General features: G+C 43.6%; 1 protein-coding gene across 3 annotated transcripts in view; it reads left to right on the plus strand.

The window, feature by feature from the left end:
* The first annotated feature begins 2,158 nt into the window (after positions 1-2,158).
* LOC109907487 (semaphorin-6D) overlaps positions 2,159-12,776 on the plus strand; it is a 100,426-nt gene continuing 89,808 nt past the window's right edge. For all 3 annotated transcript variants that reach the window (XM_020505471.2, XM_020505473.2, XM_020505472.2), the window contains exon 1: positions 2,159-2,332. The gene's annotated coding sequence lies outside the window, so the exon portion shown is untranslated. The remainder of the gene's footprint in view (positions 2,333-12,776) is intronic.

Consider the following 12,776-nt stretch of genomic DNA (forward strand, 5'->3'; position numbering starts at 1 on the left):
TTCTTGCTGTTTCACCAGAGGTTGTTGTGAAATGGAAAACGGCGGTTGCAGGAAAATTGGGATGTTGATCCCCGAGATTGAAATGTGAGTTGAGCGGTGTGCTCGAAATGCTTTGATTGCTGGCAAAGCAATGTTTGGACTATAGCTTAAAATGTAGAATAATACCACTTAATGACTTAGTTCGCAAGGTGAGTGCCTAAGTGTTTGATCAGAACCCTCCAAGTGAGACTGTGTAATGTCTCATATATTAATGATATAGGGAGAGAACGCGTTATGGTCAAAGTAGACCGGATTTGTATTTGATCCATAGAGAAGTGAGAAAGCCATAGCAAACTCTATGCAATGCACAACTAGGCATTTTTCTTTTCCCTAATATTGTTGCTGGTTATTCCTACTTGCTTGCGACTATGCTTATCCTTATATCAAAATAAGATGATATGGTATATCATAAACTCAGGAAAAAAAGAAACGTCCCTATTTCAGGACCCTGTCTTTCAAAGATAATTAGTAAAAATCCAAATAACTTCACAGATCTTCATTGTAAAGGGTTTAAACACTGTTTCCCATGCTTAAGACACTAACAGCTTACAGACGGTAGGCAATTAAGGTCACAGTTATGAAAACTTAGGACACTAAAGACTGAAAAACACCAAAAGAAAGATGCCCAGGGTCCCTGCTCATCTGCATGAATGTGCCTTAGGCATGCTGCAAGCAGGCATGAGGACTGCAGATGTGGGCAGGGCAATAAATTGTCATTTCCGTACTGTGAGACACCTAAGACAGCGCTACAGGGAGACATGATGGACAGCTGATCGTCCTCGCAGTGGCAGACCAAATGTAACAACACCTGCACAGGATCGGTACATCTGAACATCACACCTGCGGGACAGGTACAGGATGGCAACAACAACTGCCCAAGTTACTGGACGGAGGGCTTTTAGGCCTGTTGTAAGGCAGGTCCTCACCAGACATCACCGCCAACAACGTCGCCTATGGGCACAAACCCACCATCGCTGGACCAGACAGGACTGGCAAAAAGTACTCTTCACTGACGAGTCACAGTTTTGTCCCACCAGGGGTGATGGTCAGATTCACGTTTATCATCGAGGAATGAGCGTTACACCGAGGCCTGTACTCTGGAGCGGGATCGATTTGGAGGTGGAGAGTTCGTCATGGTCTGGGCCGGTGTGTCACAGCATCATCGGACTGTGCTTGTTGCCATTGCAGGCAATCTCAACGCTGTGCATTACAGGGAAGACATCCTCCTCCCTCATGTGGTAGCCTTCCTGCAGGCTCATCCTGACATGACCCTCCAGCATGACAATGCCACCAGCCATACTGCTCGCTCTGTGCGTGATTTCCTGCAAGACAGGAATGTCCGTGTTCTGCCATGGCCATGGAAGATTCCGGATCTCAATCCCATTGAGCACGTCTGGGACCTGTTGGATCGGAGGGTGAGGGCTAGGGCCATTCCCCCCAGAAATGTCCGGGAACTTGCAGGTGCCTTGGTGGAAGAGTGGGGTAACATCTCACAGCAATAACTGGCAAATCTGGTGCAGTCCATGAGGACGAGATGCACTGCAGTTATTAATGCAGCTGGTGGCCACACCAGATACTGACTGTTACTATTTTGACCCCCTTTTGTCAGGGACACATTATTCCATTTCTGTTAGTCGCACGTCTTTGAAACTTGTTCAGTTTATGACTCAGTTGTTGAATCTTGTTATGTTCATACAAATATTTACACATTAAGTTTGATGAAAATAAACACAGTTAACAGTGAGTGGAAGTTTATTTTTTTGCTAAGTTTAGTTTATAGTACATAGTATTTATAGTACTTATCTATAATAAGATGCTTCATGTTTGCCTTAATATTTGACTTAATTCTTACCAAACGTTGCTTTTTTTGTTTGTCAACAATTAGACATTTTAATTAAGTGTAAAAAGGAAAAGTGGGGGGAAAAAAGCTCTGAGAATATTTTTATGCTTACAGTCTGGACTGGAGTCCAAAATCTGGACCATGGTTTGAACGGGGTGGGAGGTGCCACCTGCATCGTCTACCGTGCTGCGCCCCCTAATTGGTCGTAAAGGTTCTTTCATGCAAACGAGGAGGGTGTGTCCTGGGCGAGACAACAGCAGCGCGTCAGGGAAGGTCTTCTACTGCTTTAGTGTATGTAGTGAATGCAAACACAACAGCGTGTGTTCTGGGAAATACGACGTTCTATGAGTGAAATAGTGATTATTTTCTGACTGTTCCCTCTTCGTCGATACACTTGCTGGAATTTTGGATTATTTCTCTCGGAAATATTTTGCGGGATTAATTTGTGAGAAGGTAAATTCTGTGTTGTCGCCCCTGTGTCTGCTCCCTCTGTACATTTCGTTTGGTTCAAATGTTTGAACGATCGGTCCTCATGCAGAACATATGTTGTGGGTTCTGTGTTTTCTGTCTTTGCAAACCCACTGAACTGAATTTACGAACTAAAATGTTGAAAACCTTCAACCCACGGCGCTCTGGTTTGACACGTCTGACATGTCAATCCAAGTGAGACTGTCACACAAGGTGTCAAATAAAAATGTGAATGAGAAAAACATTGCATTTAGTCTAGTGTCCGGTTTTTGTAGCTTGCAACCTTTCATTTTAGGCTATATGATAGCCTATTTTATTAGGTTAGTGTTTTCCAAGTTGTGTACATCTTTATTATAGGGCACTTGATGACTTTCCAGATTGATGGTCACTCTTGTAGTTTGTGATTATAATGTATGTACAATTCTTTGCCCAGCTATTCAAGTTTTATAGGGTGCGGGGTCCTAGGTATGGTTGCCCACAAAGGTGTGTCCCGTCATTGTACCACAAGTCATCAATGAATATCGATGGGGACAACTTCTAAGGATTGCCAGTGTATGACAAACATCATTTACAAAAATATCGAATGCTTCAGGGATGTAAAGTTGCCAAGCCTATAAAGTCGTCAACTTGAAGTGACATATCACCCTACATATAATTGGTGTGTATTGTAGCCAATAATCATTATATTGAGGCTTTCAAAGTTATCATATCAGTTACGAAATGCTTTGTTCAGGCTGTGTAAATTGTGTACCTGTTTCTTCAACAAAAAACAAATGTCATGATCTAATCATAGAATACCATTTAGAATAATCTTCTCACTTAATTTTTGTAATAAAAATCATGTTTCAACACAGAGGGGGCGTGGTAAAAATAATATTACATGACGATCATTGAAATATTTTCTGCTAAACCCACGGTTGTCATTGCCTGTTATTTCCCCTGAAATCTCTGCCGCGGGACTCGCCTTTTGTCCTAATCCGTTTCTCTCACCGTACTGGTTTACAATCAAAACCCGGATTTAGCGATTTAAATCCAGTCTGGCCATCTGCAGTTGCCTGCGAAAACAGTCTAAATTAGCACGTTTTATGATTTTATTCAAACAAAGCCTTTACGCAATAACAGATTGTATGACACACGTTTTGGCAGATAGGGAATTATAATCGAAGTTGCTTGCTCTCTTCAGGTGGTTAATTGCCTTGCGCATTGTCTTTTCCTCAAATCTTTTGTCCGTCTTTTGTTATCGTGCAATTATGCCAATGCTTCAATCCTCCCTCTTTGTATTTGGGAATAGGCCTATATAGATCTTATGCAATTGTAACATGGAAAGACTTGTTACAAGCTCAACAAAGTTACGTGAAAATGAAGTAGGGAGCAGGCTGTTAACTGAATGCTCACTCGCACAGAATTCTGCAGTTGGCAACCTGAAGTGCAAGAGAAACGTTCTCTATTGACAGAGCTATCTGAAACATTTATGCACTGTTAAAATTGTATAAGATATTTAAGGCTTCAATGCACACAGTGTATAGGACAGGCTACTGTAATCGACCACACTGCCCCACTCTCTGGAGGAGAGAGCTATCGTATGTCAACCCCACGTTTTTCCATCATATCTCACCTCAGTTTAGCCATCATATATCTCACCTCAGCAGGATGTTGTTGGAGCCTGCAGACTGATGTGTATGTGCGACTTATACAGTGACATTTCGGGGTCTCTATTTTTGAATGGGACCATCGCATCTGGGCCTATTAGTAAAGGTAAACTGTAAAAACGTGGCATAAACACAACCAGTCATGTTTTCATCTGATTGTCAAACAAATCCCTTCAACAAAAATAAGTTACCTGTGCAAGTTAGTCCACTCAAATAATTCAAGCATGCAAACAGTGCTCTCTGTGCACACGCCTTTTGATGAATGAAAAGAGGCACCGTTTTACAGAACACAGTGACATTCGGCGAGTATCTCGTAGCCCGAATTAATTGACGCGTCTTGCTGACACATTGACCTTTTTTGTAAAAAGAAAAGTAAAAACCTGAAAAGGGACTGAAATACGGGACCGGGATGATGGGTGCAGCCACATGGAAATAATACAAATATAAAACTGACTGATGTGGGGTTGTTAGTTTAATTTGGAATAAGATTTTATTTGAATATTTACCGCTGTTGCAGTAAATTGCATTATTTAGACGTTTGACTTTTCTTGCATTTAGGAGAGGGTCATATTTCATTCAAGGGGGGTTTAGACCCACTGCCCCCCTGGTAATTCGCACTCTGTGTGTATGTCAATGTAAGCACACGTTCACTTTTTGCATGCATTCGCTGTGGGCGTGTGTCACGTGTTGCATGACTGACGAAGTCACTGATGCTGTGAATAGGTGACCTCGCTCTAGGAAGATCACTCCCTCCCTGCCACATCCTACCACACACGTCTTTCTCTCTAGGCCTCTACCCACCATCACAGTAGACCTCAGGTGTGTGTGTGTGTGTGTGTGTGTGTGTGTGTGTGTGTGTGTGTGTGTGTGTGTGTGTGTGTCAACCAGGCAGTTGATTTGTAGGTCACTGAATCCGTGTTACAAACAGCTGATCTATCTGAACTGAAGCCAGTTTTCTGGTACGCGCTCTCGGTTTTGGCGACAGCCTTAATTGGCTAACTGATAATCAGGAGTTTGGGTTCACAACCTAAAGGGCATCGTTAGCTGGCGCCACAACAAAAGCCTCGGTGTCATCGGCCCACATCTCTTTTAACAATTTTTATTTTTTTTACAAAGGAAAACGAGCATCATTGTTTTGCCTCACTTAAAATAGAACTCAAATGTGAGCGCTGTCTTTAGTCGGTGTTATGTTGATGCCTTTCCCCCTTAGTGAGAGTCGTATCTTTAGCTTGTTGGCTTCATTAATTTCAACACCTATCTATCTCGCTGGGAATTGTTCGTTTTTTTCTTCTTGAACTATGACACATCTGCTTGTGTATAATGTTGAAATCTATTCAGTGGGCTTTTGTTGACATACGTTTTCATATCGTTGGACCGGGTTGCGAATGTGGCTGGACTTGAGCACACAGATCATGCCGTATTCTGTCTATGCTGATTTTAAAACATGGCTTCGACAAAGTTTGAAAAACATCAGTACTGCATTGAATGCGTTTGCACCTACACAAAGTCTAGGCCTAATCAGCATGGAACCCCTACAGTGTTTTGTCAATGTGGTTATAAAAGCATTAACATGCACAGTTGTATCTGCCAGCTTGAATTTCCAGCACACAACTCCCAACAGGTTTATCTCAGCTTGGATGTGAAACCACCCCTCTGTGCTGAGTGCAACAGTCTGCACATCACCTTGGGATGTCATCGCTGTTTTCATAGTGGCACTATTGTCTGTACAGTGCAGTGTCTTTTTATTTTGGTTGGGACATCCACACTTGTGGACACTAGCTCTCTGACACACCATCTGTCTCCCCGACCACTGGGCTGCACTGCCGTCTCCCTGTCGCTCTGCTGTGACTGAGGGTGACACAGTGGGAGTGGTGAGGTCATGGTTGGAGAACCGTAGCACCATGACAGGGGAACTGTCTCTAGCCAGTTTTGAGATGAGGGAATTAGAAGAGCAGGATGTGGGAAGTTCTCAGTGGGAAGCTGAGGATGCTTCCGATGAGATTGATGGGGGAGGGAATGTGTGTGTGTGTGTGTTCTTGAGGGTGAAAGAGAGCGCAATGCTTGTGTTGGATTTGATTCATGGCGTGGATAGTTTGGGTGAGTAGCCAGTGTGGTCACTAACAAGTGAACATATGCGGGTGTGATTGTCATTCCGCCTGATGTGTGGTTGCTTTGTGTGCGTGTGTCTTTTTGGCCTAATATCTGTATCAGTCTAACGTCTAGTCTGTTGCTCCACTCTGTAGCTCCAGAGGATCTGGAAAAGATCCACTTCCTTTGTTTGTCAATACTAATCTCTCCATTCACCAGCCGGGTTGGGTTCTGCTTGCCAGCCGTGATGGCTTCAATTGACCCTGCCCTCATAGCTTTTTTTATTTTGGCCAAAGATTGTGTCCCGCTCACTGATGGGCCTGCAGATGCTGAAGCACCCTGGGAAATGGTCAGTTTTGTCCAGGGTGTGATTATCCCCCCCCCCTCCCCCTCCCCCCTGGCTGTCTCTGTCCAGACATTGGCTGCTGAATTATGTGTCGCCGGTGGAGAGGTCCTCAAAGGTCTGTTGCGCCTAATGCCCCCAGAGGTAATGAGCGCTGAAATAGCCTTCCCCCTCAGGTGCCTCTAGTCTCTGCGCCACGTTCCTTATTACTTCATGTTTTCTCCTGTCTCCTTTCCTCTCTTCTCAAATGATGGGGGGAAAATAGATAGTTACAGTGCCTTCAGAAAGTATTCATACCCCTTGACTTTTCTACATTTTGTTACAGCCTGAATTAAAAATTGATTAAATAAATATTTTTTATCCATCTATGCAGAAAACCCCATAATGAAAACATGCTTTTAGAGATTTTTGCAAATGTATCTTGGGTATCAGCTTTGCTCATTTGGATTTGGGGATTTTTCTCTATTTCTTAGCAGATTTTCTCAAGCTCTGTTAAATTAGATGGGGAGCCGTGGTGAACAGCAATCTTCAAATCTTTCCACAGATTTTTGATGGGATTCATATCTGGGCTTTGGCTGGGCCACTCAAGGACTTTCACAATCTTGTTCTGAAGCCATTCCAGCATTGCTTTGGCAGTTTGGTTGGGGTCATTGTCCTGTTGGAATGTAAATCTTTGCCACAGTCTTAAGTTTGTTTGCACTCTGAAGCAGGTTCTCATCAGGGCCTGTTTGGTTCCATTCATTGTTCCCTGTCTTACCAGTCTCCTAGTCCCTGCCACTGAAAAGCATCCCCATAGCACAAAACTTATTTGAATTCAGGCTGTAACACAACAAAATATGGAATAAGTAAAGAGGTACGAATAGGTTATGAAGGCACTTTACATATTGCAATATTATTTTGGACAATATTATAAAGCGATTTTTTTTTTTTAGCTAGGTAGATTTAGCTAGCGCTAGTTGGCTGTACCTGCGCTAAAACAGCTGTATTTTTCATCCTAAAGCTTGTTCACCATCTTATTAAATAGTGATCCAAAATGTTTTCCATGACTGACCAGGAAACATTTTCTCATGCTTTCTGCAGCAGATATGGAATGAGCAACGTTTGGAACATCAAATTGCAGTATCAAATTGCAATACATGTTGCTTATCGTGAATTCCCTGGTATTTCCCAGCCCTACTCTTCTCACCCATATACTTTTCTCTCTTCCCCTCACCTCTTCTTTTCTCCTCGTCTCTTCTCATCTTTTCTTCTCTCTTGTACCTCCAGCTTTTCAAACGTTCCCCCACATATTCCTCACCTTTTCACTCTCCCCTATTGCCCTGTTGTTGATTCTATCCACACCGTTTCATAACACTATCTTTACTGCATCACGTGGGAGGAACATAAAACCAGGTCTTTTATGGTGTTTTGCTGTTTTTAGGGCTGTATTTGGTAAGAGACTATGTTGAGGCGAGGTGATTAGTTTTCCCAATTCGGAAGCAACGGGTCTCTTATGCCCAGTCATGTCTGAGTATATAAAAACCACGAAGCAATTGCCTCCTGTGCAAATGAAGGATCTGTGAAATGCTGTAGCAGTCGTCATTGTCGGGGGGGGGATTTTGGTTGATGCCTCGTATTGTAGCTCAGCGGTAATCCCAGCATGCTCGTGTAGACTCCCCATGATCCTCCCTGCTGCTCCTGATTAAAAAAATGTCAGCAAATCTATCGGAAAGACTCCTTTCACAGTTTCCGGCTCAGTAGCTAGCTTTGGCCTAATGTCACCATCCATGAACCCAGCACACTCTCCCCAAATGACTTAATTGTCAACACATCCCCTCCATACAAGCTCTTATTTGCTGAGCGCCTTTAGAAAGCGTCAGACTTTTGAAGCTGTGTCCAGTTTTTCATTATGAATGAGGTTCAAAGGGGCTTGGGCCTGCTTGTGCCAAATTTATCGCTATCCTATTCACTTAATGATAGTGCATGTCTTTCCTCCTTCCATTGATTAGATGTTGGCATATAAAATGGCTGAAGAGTCCTTTCTGCGGCTGGCCTGCTTCAAAGGGAGATTGGGGTGTCGCTAAATCAGGTTAATGGTTGATGGTGTCTGCCGATATGCAGCACAGAGACTGTTTTATGAGCTTGTTTGGTAAGGCGTGGCGATAAAACAAGACATTGCTTGGAGGAACGCATTTTCTGTAGGGGTGTTTTTGTTCTGTGCATGCCCTGTCACTACGCTGGTACTCGCTTAAAGCTGCAATATGTTACTTTTTGGGTGACCTGAGCAAATTCACATAGAGATGTGTGTTATAGATCTCGCAATCTGTTTTGAAAGCAAGTCTAAGAAGCGGTAGATCTGTTCTGTGTGCTATTTCTATGCATCCCGTTCTTAAGTTTTGCTTTCGCATATTTTACTTTTGTTTTTATACACTTGGGCCAGTAATCGAATCCCAGAGGTGACAAGGTAAAAAAAAACCTGTTGTGGTTAACCCACTATTCCCAGGGCGCCGAAGATGTGGATGTCGATTAAGGCAGCCCCCCCCCGCACCTCTGATTCAGAGGCGTTGGGTTAAATACGGAAGAAACATTTCAGTTGAAGGTATTCAGTTGTACAACTGACTAGGTATCCCCCCTTTCCCTTTACCAGCTGAAAATACAATATTTTTGGTTATGGGAAATATATCACAGTGGTTTAGATGGTACAATGATTATCTACACTATACTTGCTTGTTTTGTCACAAACTGAAATTAGACTAACTATTCAAATTGTATTAACCAGAAAATGGCGGGGCAATTTCTGCATAGTGCATCTTTTAAAAATCATTTCCTCTGAGATTTGTAGACGTAGGCTGCCAGAGTTATCAACCTCTTTCTTCTTGCGAGCCCTCTTCTTCCCCCCCCCCCACTTTCTTGCTCCTGTTTTGTTTTTTCTTGCCACATGGCTTGTTTGCTTGCTTGAAGTTGAAGTGCAGGTGCTGGCAAACACAACAGTCAAAATTCCTTAGCGCAAGCGTCCCAGGAATGTAAAAGTATAAGGAAGCAAAGTGGGGTGAAGGGAGGGGGGGGGGGATGTTTGGGGAAGAAAGATCCCGCAGAATTCCTAAGTGTGCCAAAATGGGTCTGTTTGACAGAGGGGAGAGAATGGGGGAGGAAGAGAGGGAAAGTGAGGGAGGGGAGGAGCCACGCTGAAGAAGGCTTGAGAGGCCACGGACGCTCAAGATCTTTAACTTTGTCCCAGTCCGATGAGGCTGGAGAGAAGTCCAAAAAAGGAGAAGAAAGAGCTTTCCAAAATGTACAGCTGCAAGCTGTCTCATCCAAGCACTTAAAACGTTGCTTGGCTTTGTGCAACACATGGAGCTGGGTGAAAAATCTGGTCTCTGTAAGTGTTCCAAGGGCTCTCTATGGCAATTAATGGAACAATAATTACAGTAGCGCGGTTAGACAACGGAGAAATTGATGATTTGGTGCTGCTAATTTGCCGGCTGATGTCATTTTCGAAAATGATTTCTGTAATCAGGTTGAGAGATGAAATGAGGCAGAAAATGAAAGGAACCAGATATTGGATTTCAGAGCTGTTCAGTGGGTTTCATATTCATTCATTGCTCCTCTACAGTACCTCCTCAATCCTTACCAGCATGTGTTGCACATCACCTCAAGGACTGTTTCATTCGCTGGTCCAGTTTCAATCCATATTTAGCAAATAATAGCGTCACCAGTTAGAGATGGAACGGCAGTTGAAAGCCTGGCGACTGGAAGGAAGACAGGAAGCAGGTGACAGATGGAGTGTTCCATGTCCTCTTCTCTCTCTCTCTCTCTAGCTCAGGCTGGACCAGAACCAAACATCTGGTTTGTCTCTTAGGACTTGGTGGTTTGGGCAGTGTGGGTTATATGCGGAGAGAGGAGACTGACTGGTGTTCAGGCTTCGGTTTGGAAAAAGGGTCTATATTTAAACCTGGGAGTGTGTGAAGGGGGACAAAGGTCAGGGGGTACAGGGTGGTTGCAAAGGGGGGTTGAAGCACTGCCTGTCCCAACCCCCCCCCCCTAAACTATTTTCCCCTGTGTTCATGTTTGGGAAAAGACAAAGAGAAATAACCAAGGAGAGAGAGAGATGTAGAGTTTGTCAACGTCAGTGGTGTGCTGATGGACAAAGGGAGGCTCATTCTGTGAGAGATGATGACGCATAGCTGGAAGAGGGAGAAAGGGAGAGTGATTTTGCTCTGGATTTGAACGATCGTAAACGTCATTGCCATTATTTCACCTGGAAGCAGCTTGTCGGTCTCAGGTTCAGACATTCACAACCTGTTTGTTAATGGTGGTTGCATGCTCAAATTGATGATGGTAATTTGCTGATTGACCTAATGTTTTTAACTTCACAGTATTCCCTAAATATCTATCTCTGGCTCTGTGATGTCACCCTTCTGGGCCTGACTGCAGTGAATAATGGGTCGATCATATCAGTAGAAGGGAAACCATTAAATAGAGGGCGAGATTGACAGAGCGAGAGAAGGGGGAGAAAGAGAGCTTTGAGGGAGAAATAAGGAAGGAAGGACAGAGTGAGGAATTCGCATTGTTTTTGTTCTTAAGAGAGTATATTCAGAATAAACTCTCGCCTTTTACTATGCCAGGAAGTTGGCAGATGTAAATGTTGCCCTATGACCAAAAGGGTCAAAGTCTTTGTGTGTGGCACCTTTTAATACAATGTCTCGTCTTTAAAATTGTATGGAGGATGCATCCAGGGAATAATTTGAGAAAGGAGAAATACTACTCACGTCACAAGGAGTAGTACAAGGCCATAAAAACGAACTAACCTCAGGGAAATGCAACAGGCAATCGAACAATAAGACTTGACTGGTTCGGTGAATGCTCTTTGAAGTGTCAAGGTGGGTATGGCAGTTACAACGTAGGGTTTAGCCCATCGGCCGTTGTCACATTTTATTGTAAAACATTTTACAAAATGTTAAATGACAACTCGAATGTCTTACGGGAAAATAATAGTCCTAATAAATTGCGACAGAATACACTTTAATACAAATCATTCGTTTTAGAAGTAGTACTAAGTTCACTCCGGTTATTTTGCCGGGCTCTAATGAAAATGATGGTCCAAATCATGGCTCCATCCTTCCATACACGGAGCGTAATGTTCTTAATTAACAGTTAGCGCTAACGTCTCCCTCTTTCCATACACTCTTGGCTGTTTCCGAGTCATTGGGGTAGATGGCTGTATTGGTTTAGCAGAGCTTTGATTTCCCTGCCAGTATGAAAATCAATGTTCGGCGGGGCCAGTGTCTTTTATGGCCTAGATTAGCATGATAATGTCAGAGTAGCGGGAGTAGCTAATCAGATTCTCGTAGTGCTCGTGCAGCTAATATCGTACGAAACACACCATTAGTGGAGAATGATTTTCCGCCAATCCCCCACCCTTCAATTATTTTAACTAGCTTCTTGGAAAGATGTGCCAGAAATGGGAAACAGTATGGGGTAAGCCGAGATGGAGAGCTTATGGAAGACTGCCTCAAAACACTATATGCTGTTACCCGCTGTGTTTTTCTATTACTCTAAACCTCTATGGAGGCTGGTCGCTCAGGAGCACGTGGCGTGGGTCTGGGCTCATGTTTGTCTGGCTGAAGTGAGTCTGGTTTGGGCTAAAGTGAACCAGAATGGACAATACTCTACAGTGGCTTGTTCTTGTCTCATTCCTTCATCTGCACTGATCTGAAAAACAAAACAAGTCGGCCATTTTAGACTATTGAGGTACAACCATGGAGGCAGATGTGACTTCAAAAAAGCTCAGGTTTCTAGAACCAATCTGTTATTGGCCAAGTTAGTTTGATAGAGACTGTCCAGATATGAGCTTAGATGGCCTGAACGGACAAAGCTGACCTCTGATCTGACATGTTGGGGGAAAGATTACAGCGTACTTTGTGCCTTCTGTTTACTGATGGAGAAGAGTCACTTTGATTCCTTTCTGAGCAAGTTGTCAAGAAGTCTGATTGAGCTGCTCTGCTCTGACACACTAGCCAACCACACACACACACACACACACACACACACACATAAGAAAATCACTTTTCCACCATAGGGCATCCGCACCGTGCTGGGTCAGCTAGGTCATGAAGCAAGGAGGGGGGACGAGTGATCTGTACGTGGCCCAAATGGAATGTCGCGATTTTATCCACGTCCCACAGTGTTTCCAAAAACACGGAAGAGGGTCTTCTATGGCTCCCGCTGTGGTTTAGACAATACAAAGCAATATTTGATAGCAACCCCTTTTGGTTTGCGAAAAGTTCTGATGCGCTCATGGAATATGTTACTCTGTAACTGCTGTAGGAGCTCACTCGGTACCCCTGGTTTGTAGCTGTCCCTATTAGTG

The sequence above is a fragment of the Oncorhynchus kisutch genome, linkage group LG17 (assembly GCF_002021735.2).
Source record: "Oncorhynchus kisutch isolate 150728-3 linkage group LG17, Okis_V2, whole genome shotgun sequence".
NCBI lineage: Eukaryota > Metazoa > Chordata > Actinopteri > Salmoniformes > Salmonidae > Oncorhynchus > Oncorhynchus kisutch.